The following is a 7,557-nucleotide window of genomic DNA, read 5'->3' as shown; positions in this document are numbered from 1 at the left end:
AAGGTCAAGATCACAGAAGGAACATTCATAATCTTGCTAATCAGCTTTCCCAGCATCACCTCACGGTTATGGGAATGAGAGATAAAGTTTAAAAACTGACCTGTTCACTGCTGGGGACACATGCATTCTCACAAGTGGAGTAAAAACCGATTCAAGGCACAGATACATGGGTTCATTAACTATTTTGAAGGCACATTAAATCATTACGTGGACTGGATTCTAGCCCTCCCGAAGTTTCTCAGATGTCAACATCAGTCAGACTGTCTGTGGGAGAAAAATAAACTACTCTGCCTGCCCACTACTTGTTCACAGAAACCATGTCTGTTCTTAGCTAAACAGAGCATACCCATAATTCCTCAACTTGACCACAATCAGCTCAGGAACTAAACAGCAAAACAAGACATTACCTAAACAGCTTCCAGACGAAAGGAGTACACTCCTTCGATGATCTGATAACAGACTTCCTTCCTCAACAGCATCACCACTCCAGCAGCCCTGAGGGCATCCCCAGCCTCCTCAGGTACTGAAACCCCACAAAGCCTACCTCGACTGAGTACCTAGCTATCTGACAAGAATCCACACTACCCTGCAGACCCATTGAAACCAGAATACTGGAGATTAGCGTCAAGTGTGTGGTGCTGGAAAAGCACAGCAAGTCAGGCAGCATCCGAGGAGCAGGAGAGTAACATTGCGGGCAAAAGCCCTTCATCAGGAATGAGGCTGGGAGCCTCGGGTTGGAGAGATAAATGGGAGGGAGTGGGGCTAGGGGCCCCTGCTCTAGCAGAGGAACAGAACCTCCTGTTAGAATTATTACCTGATTGATACTACCAGATAACTGATTGTTTTCCATGGAATGTAATGTAATTCTGGACAAATGCTTGAATGAGTGGGGAGCAGAGGGGTACAGATGCTTAGGAATTGATCGACAGGTTTAGAGAGTACATTTGGATTGGCTCAGGCTTGGAGGGCCGAAGGGCCTGTTCCTGGGTTGTAAATTTTCTTTCTTTGTTCTATAATCCCTCAACTTCACGACAACCAGCTCAGGAACTAAAAAGCAAAACAAGACATTACCTAAACGGCTTCCAGACTGAAGGAATACACTCCTCAGATGATCTGATAACAGACTTCCTTCCTCAACAGCATCACCACTCCAGCAGCCCTGAGGGCATCCCCAGCCTCCTCAGGTACTGAAACCCCACAAAGCCTACCTCGACTGAGTAGCACCTAGATATCTGACAAGAATCCACACTACCCTGCAGACCCATTGAAACCAGAATACTGGAGATTAGCGTCAAGTGTGTGGTGCTGGAAAAGCACAGCAAGTCAGGCAGGACCCGAGGAGCAGGAAAGTCAACATTGCGGGCAAAAGCCCTTCATCAGGAATGAGGCTGGGAGCCTCGGGTTGGAGAGATAAATGGGAGGGAGTGGGGCTAGGGGCCCCTGCTCTGGCAGAGGAACAGAACCTCCAGTTACAATTATTACCTGATTGATACTACCAGATAACTGATTGTTTTCCATGGAATGTAATGCAATTTATATTGGCTTGTAATTAACACTACACAACTATCTGTACCTGCAGCTCAGGGAGGAGAACCCTTGACTTACTGTGCAGAGTGTCCGTTCGGTACCAGTCCCTGTCAATTTCTCTTCCTCCATGTTGTGAGATATAAACCAGTATTCATCAATTTCACACGATCTGTGTGTGGTGTCTATTTGTAACTGGATGATTATCTGACACTGTCAATGCTCCTATATCTCCTGATGAGACTGGAATACTAATTATTGTACTCTAAGCTCTGATAGAAGTGATTATATCCAAGAACAGAAAACCCAATGCAACCAAATTGCTGGCTCGACCAACCTTAGAAGACCATGTGTAAATCGCTTTTGAGTTTACCTCTGCAATGGACCAAAATGACTCAATGGTAACTACAGGCAGTACTCAATTTCTGAACGTTCAACTTGCAAACAAGATCCCATTTTAATACCAAAGAGCTAATATGTGAACATTCACTCACACTTACAGTTATTTTATCCTCCAGTGTACTGTGTTCCCACTTGCGTCCAAATCGACTTATCCAAGCGAGGCTGCCTCTGTGTAATTCTGAAACAGCAGGGGGGATGAAGTAAAAGGGATCAATGCTGCTCTACACCACATTCACTGACAAAACTCATCATCCAGGCAACAACAGAAAATCCTCTGGTACATAAATTAGAAAAAACAGCTGTCAACCCGATATTTGTTCTCCCAGCAAGTTTCAAACAGAAACAGCTCTCCCTTCGTCAACACAGGGAAGCACAAGTCACAATTCAGTCTAACTTCCTGAAAAACCTTTCACAAGGATGTCTAAAGACAAGAAACTGCCTCCAACTCCCAACTACTGGTTAGCTTTGCAATTCCAGGCTGCCATCTCCACAGAGAACAAGGACATGGTTAAACAGAGGGACAGGAGTAGGCCGTTCAGCCTGTCGAGCCTAACCCCCCCTATTCAATGTGGACATGGCTGATTTAACACATCATGGGCCTTTTACACCCAGGCCATAGTCATCTGGTGTCCCTCAGTTGAATCTTTAAGTCTGAACTGACTGATGAACTTCACTGCACTGGTACTGTAGTCCTTGTGAAGGCAGGGGTCCATTAATACAGGGGAGGGGACAAATTTATCTGGTGTTTTTATCTTTGACTAAAAAATAAGGAGGGAATTAAAGAACAATCTGCTTCAGGTCAGGTAGTGAAGAGGGGGAGAGACCTGACACAAATTTCTCAAGTCTGTCCACAACAAACCACACACTGCACCAGTACATTCAAACTCCACGTTGGCGTTGCATCTGTTCAGCCAGGACCTGTTCACTCACTCCCCTCACACACACACATTCACTCATTTGCTCTGGCAAGCTTTTGCCTGCCCTCAGATGGAGTTATGAGCCAGCCAATGCATCCATTTAAATCGATTTGGTTAAAGAGTGTGTGGCCTTGCGTTGCAGCCAATCGAAAGATGATGCTGACATCCCTGCAACCAACACTTGGGCTGCATTTTGTGCTCTCGTCTCAGTGTTTTCGGTCAAGGGAATGACACCACCCCAGCATCAATATTCCTGTTCAGAGCATCCAGTTGCTTGATGGAAGTCTATCGACACAATGAAAGTGGTCGCTCCTCCATCATTTCCCACCAGATTTTAATTCAAGAAAGGCACAACAAAACAGAAGGACAACCTCTCCAGCAACTGAAGTTTGAAATTGTCATTGTGGACTCGGTGCCAGGCATATGTCACACTGCTGATATCGAGAGGGAACTGGCTGTACGTGCCTTCCAGTGGGGCGATGGTGACCAGGACATTGAAGCAGACCCTGTCGGTCTTCCCAGAGACCGCACGAGTGTGCTGCAAACTCAGAATGCTGTGTATTTGCAGCCTGAGCTGCGATTCCCTCAGGCATTCCCTGCTCCACATCGACGCCGCACGAGAGCTCGGCAGAGGACAAGCCGCAAGCCGTCACGGTGAAGTAAGGCCACTCCTGGTTGTTAGCCAGCTTCCAGAGGTCATTGCTGTTGTTGAGAAAGGCCACCAAGACCCTGTGACAGACAAGGGAGCAGGACATCTCAATGAGCACAGTCACTTCTCCTTGTAGTTCACAGCAATGGAGATGAGATTTAAGATGTCCCTGGCTCAGAGGGGAGTGGGCGACACTCTATCCCACCACTTCACCTGCAAGGATTTGACATCACTCTCTGACATGCTCTTCAGAGTTCCTCCTGCAAACAGAATCGCGTCAGTAATTTCACACTCAGACATGACAATTGCACCCCACCCCGTTTAACAGCTAAAAATTCTCATTGTGAATGATGCTTATCTCCAAAGTAAGCTGAATGATGACGTATGAAAACTGTCTCCGTTTCAAGTCAATAAGCGAAAGCACAAAAGCCAAGGCATTCTGTACAGACATTAAAAACAAGAGGATAGTGCGGGTAAAGGTGGGACCACTCAAGGATAAAGGTGGGACCACTCAAGGATAAAGGAGGGAACCTGTGCTTGGAGGCAGATGATGTGGGTGTGACCCAAAATAAGTACTTTGCTTCAGTAGTCACCTCAAAGGATATGGAAGTTAGTGAGATCAGCGTGGAGCATCCTAATATCCTACAGCATTTTGAGATCTCGAAAGCAGTGATGTCGGGTCTCTTGAAGAACATAAAGATGGAAAGTCCACAGGGCCCAATGGTATCTCTGAAGAGAAAATGAGGTCTGCAGATGCTGGAGATCAGAGATGGAAATGTGTTCTGGAGAAGCGCAGCAGGTCAGGCAGCATCTAGGGAACAGGAGAATCGACGTTGAATGCCCGAAACGTCGATTCTCCTGTTCCCTAGATGCTGCCTGACCTGCTGCGCTTCTCCAGCAACACATTTCCATCCCCAATGGTATCTCCCCCAGGTTACTGAGACAGGCAACAGAGGTGATCACTGGGGCCTTGATCAAAATTTTTGAGTCCTCACTAGTCACTGGAGAGGTCCCGGAGGACTGGTGAGTAACTGATGTTGTTCCTCTGTTCAAGGAGGGAACGAGGGGTAATCCAGGAAACGAGAGACCGGTGATTCTCACATCAGTCATTGGGAAACCATTGGGAAGAATTCTTCGGGATAGGACGTCTGTACATTTGGAAAAGGGTGGCCTAATTAGGGACAGTCAGCATGGCTTTGTACAGGGCAGGTCAGGTCTCACTAACTTGATTGAATTTTTTGAGGAGGTGACAAAGGTGATGTTGTTTACATGGGTTTTGTTAAGGCTTTCAACAAGGTCCTTCATGATAAGCTCATTGTGAAGATTAAGAGGCATGGGATCCACGGTGTTGTGGCCACATGGATTCAGAACTGGTTTGCCCAGAGAAGGTAGTGGTGAAAGGGTGTTTTTCAGGCTGGAGGTCCGTGACTAGTGATGTTCAGCAGGGATCTATACTGGGACATCTGCTGTTTGTGAAACATAAATGACTTGGATGAAAAGATAGATGGGTGGGTTCGTAAGTTTGCAGACGGCACAAAGATCGGTGAAGTTGGGGATAGTGCAGCAGGATACAGATCAGTTGCAGACATGAGGAGAGAAATGGCAAATGGAGTTTAATTTGTCCAAGTGTAAGGTGCTGCACTTTGGGAGATCAAATGTTAAGGCAATATATACAGTTAAGAGCAGGACTCTGAATAGCACTAATGTACAGAGGGATCTTGGGGTTCAAGTTATGTGGCATAGTAGCTCAGTGTTTAGTACTGCTGCCCCACAACGTCAGGGACCCAGGTTCGATCCCAGCCTTGGACGACTGACTGTGTGGGAGTTTTCACATTCTCCCCGTGTCCGCGTGGTTTTCTTCTGGGTGCTCCAGCTTCCTTCCACAATCCAAAGATGTGCAGGTTCGGTGAACTGGCGATACGACATTGCCCATAGTGTTCAGGGATGTGTAGCTCAAGGGCAAATATATGGTAGGGGAATGGGTCTGGGTGGGTTACTCTTCAGAGGGTCGGTGTGGACTTGTTGGGCTGAAGGGCCTGTTGCCACACGGTAGGGATTCTAATAAGTACATAACTCCATGTAAGTGTCCATGAAAGTAGACAGGGTGATAAAGATGGAGTATGGCTTGCTTGCCTTGATTGGTCAGGGAACTGAGTATAAGACCACATGAGTACATCCTGCTGCTTTATAAGGCTGGTCACCACATTACAGGAAAGATGTGGAAGCTTTGGAGAGAGTGCAGAAGAGGTTGACCAGGATGCTGCCTGGATTAGAGGGTTGGAGATATAAGGAGAGGCTAGAAAAACTCAGGTTGTTTTCTCTGGAGTGGCAGAGGCCGAGGGGAGACTTGTTAGAAGTCTATAAATTTATGAGATGCATTGACAGGGTTGACGGTCAGAATCATTTTCCGAGAGTTGAAATGTCTAATCAGAGAGGGGCATGCATATAAGGTGAGGGGGGGAAGTGTTCAAAGGAGATGTGAGGGGGTGAGTTTGTTACACAGAGAGTGGTAGGAGTGGGGAACCTGCTGCCAGGGGTGGGAGTGCAGACTGGCAGGGGCATTTAAGAGACTTTTGGATTGGCACATGAACAGGCAAGAGATGGAGGGATATGGACCAAGGGCAGGCAGAAGGGATCAGTTTAATTTGACACATCATGGGCCGAAGGGCCTTTTCCTGTGCTATACTGTTTGACGCTCAAAGCACCAACCCCACCTCACCACTGCTCAGAATCACAGAATGGGTATGGCATAGGAGAAGGCCATTAGGCCCATTGTGTCTATACTATCTCATGTCAATCTTGTACCTTTTCTCCATATCCCTGCTCAGCATTTCTATCACAATAACCATGCAATGCCCCAATTGACCCTGCCTCCTGCACATTTCCAGGCAGTATATTCTACACCCTAACCACTCTCTGGGTGAAAACAATTCCCTCCCATCACCCTTTGCACCTCTCTTTAAACCTTTTCCCCGCTCGTTCCTGCTTCTTTTACAAACAGGAACAACCCCTCCCTCTCTCTCTATCTCCAGCCCACCCATGATGTTGGAAACCTCACTCAGATCTCCCTCTCAGCCATCTTCCCTCCAGGGCGAACTGACCCAACTTCATCAACCCATCCTCACAACTGAAGTTTCTCATCCCTGCAACTGGCCTTGTTAATCTCTTCTGTCCTCTCGCTCCAACGTGTTCACATCTTTCTGAACACAACTGGACAGACGACCTCAGCTGGTGTTGAATAAGGGTCTTGTACAAGTTCAACATCACCTTGTACTCTATGCCCCTATTAATAAAGCTGAGGACACTGTGTGTTTATTAACTGCTGTCTTCACCTCTCCTACCACCTTCAGTGATCTGTGCACATACACATCCAGGTGCCCCTGCTCCTGGAGCAACTTTTGAATTGTACGCCCCTATTTCATTATCTTTCTGATCAAAATGCAGCAGCTCACACTCACTGAACCTCATCCACCCAGTCTGCCACCTTGTCACATTGATCACCTGACAGTGACTTGCACTCAGTATCACCCAGCACCAGCTTTCCCAATCCCTCGACACTGACGGAGAGATGCAAACCTGTGACTCTGACCATGAAGACAACGCGGGCCCAGTGGGGAGCCCTCTCCTCCACACTCAGCAGGGTTTCCAGGTCCCAAACAAGGCCGGTTTCCTCCGGGACCTCTCTCTCGATGGCCTGGACAATGGGTTCATTTTGTTCCATCCTTCCTGCTGGTAGATACCACTTGCTGTAGCATTCCGGCTTCACCTCTTGCATAATCACCATCTCTTTCTCAGACAAGAAAGGTCAGTCATAGAGTCATAGAGATGTCCAGCATGGAAACAGACCCTTCGGTCCAACCCATCCATGCCGACCAGATATCCCAACCCAATCTAGTCCCACCTGCCAGCACCCGGCCCATATCCCTCCAAACCCTTCCTATTCATATACCCATCCAAATGCCTCTTAAATGTTGCAATTGTACCAGCCTCCACCACATCCTCTGGAAGCTCATTCCATACACGTACGACCCTCTGCATGAAAAAGTTGCCCCTTACGTCTCTTTT

General features: G+C 47.4%; 1 protein-coding gene and 1 pseudogene across 1 annotated transcript in view; both read right to left on the bottom strand.

The window, feature by feature from the left end:
- LOC122543033 (matrix metalloproteinase-21-like) overlaps window positions 1–2,373 on the bottom strand; it is a 61,546-nt gene extending 59,173 nt beyond the window's left edge. The window contains exon 1 of the mRNA XM_043681226.1: window positions 2,025–2,373. The gene's annotated coding sequence lies outside the window, so the exon portion shown is untranslated. The remainder of the gene's footprint in view (window positions 1–2,024) is intronic.
- Window positions 2,374–3,158: 785 nt separating this feature from the next.
- Window positions 3,159–7,557, bottom strand: part of LOC122543034 — an 8,777-nt pseudogene continuing 4,378 nt past the window's right edge.

Source organism: Chiloscyllium plagiosum, chromosome 42 (genome assembly GCF_004010195.1).
Source record: "Chiloscyllium plagiosum isolate BGI_BamShark_2017 chromosome 42, ASM401019v2, whole genome shotgun sequence".
In the NCBI taxonomy this organism is placed as follows: domain Eukaryota; kingdom Metazoa; phylum Chordata; class Chondrichthyes; order Orectolobiformes; family Hemiscylliidae; genus Chiloscyllium; species Chiloscyllium plagiosum.
Note: the sequence above shows the minus strand (reverse complement) of the source record. Positions and strands in the feature narration are given on the sequence as shown.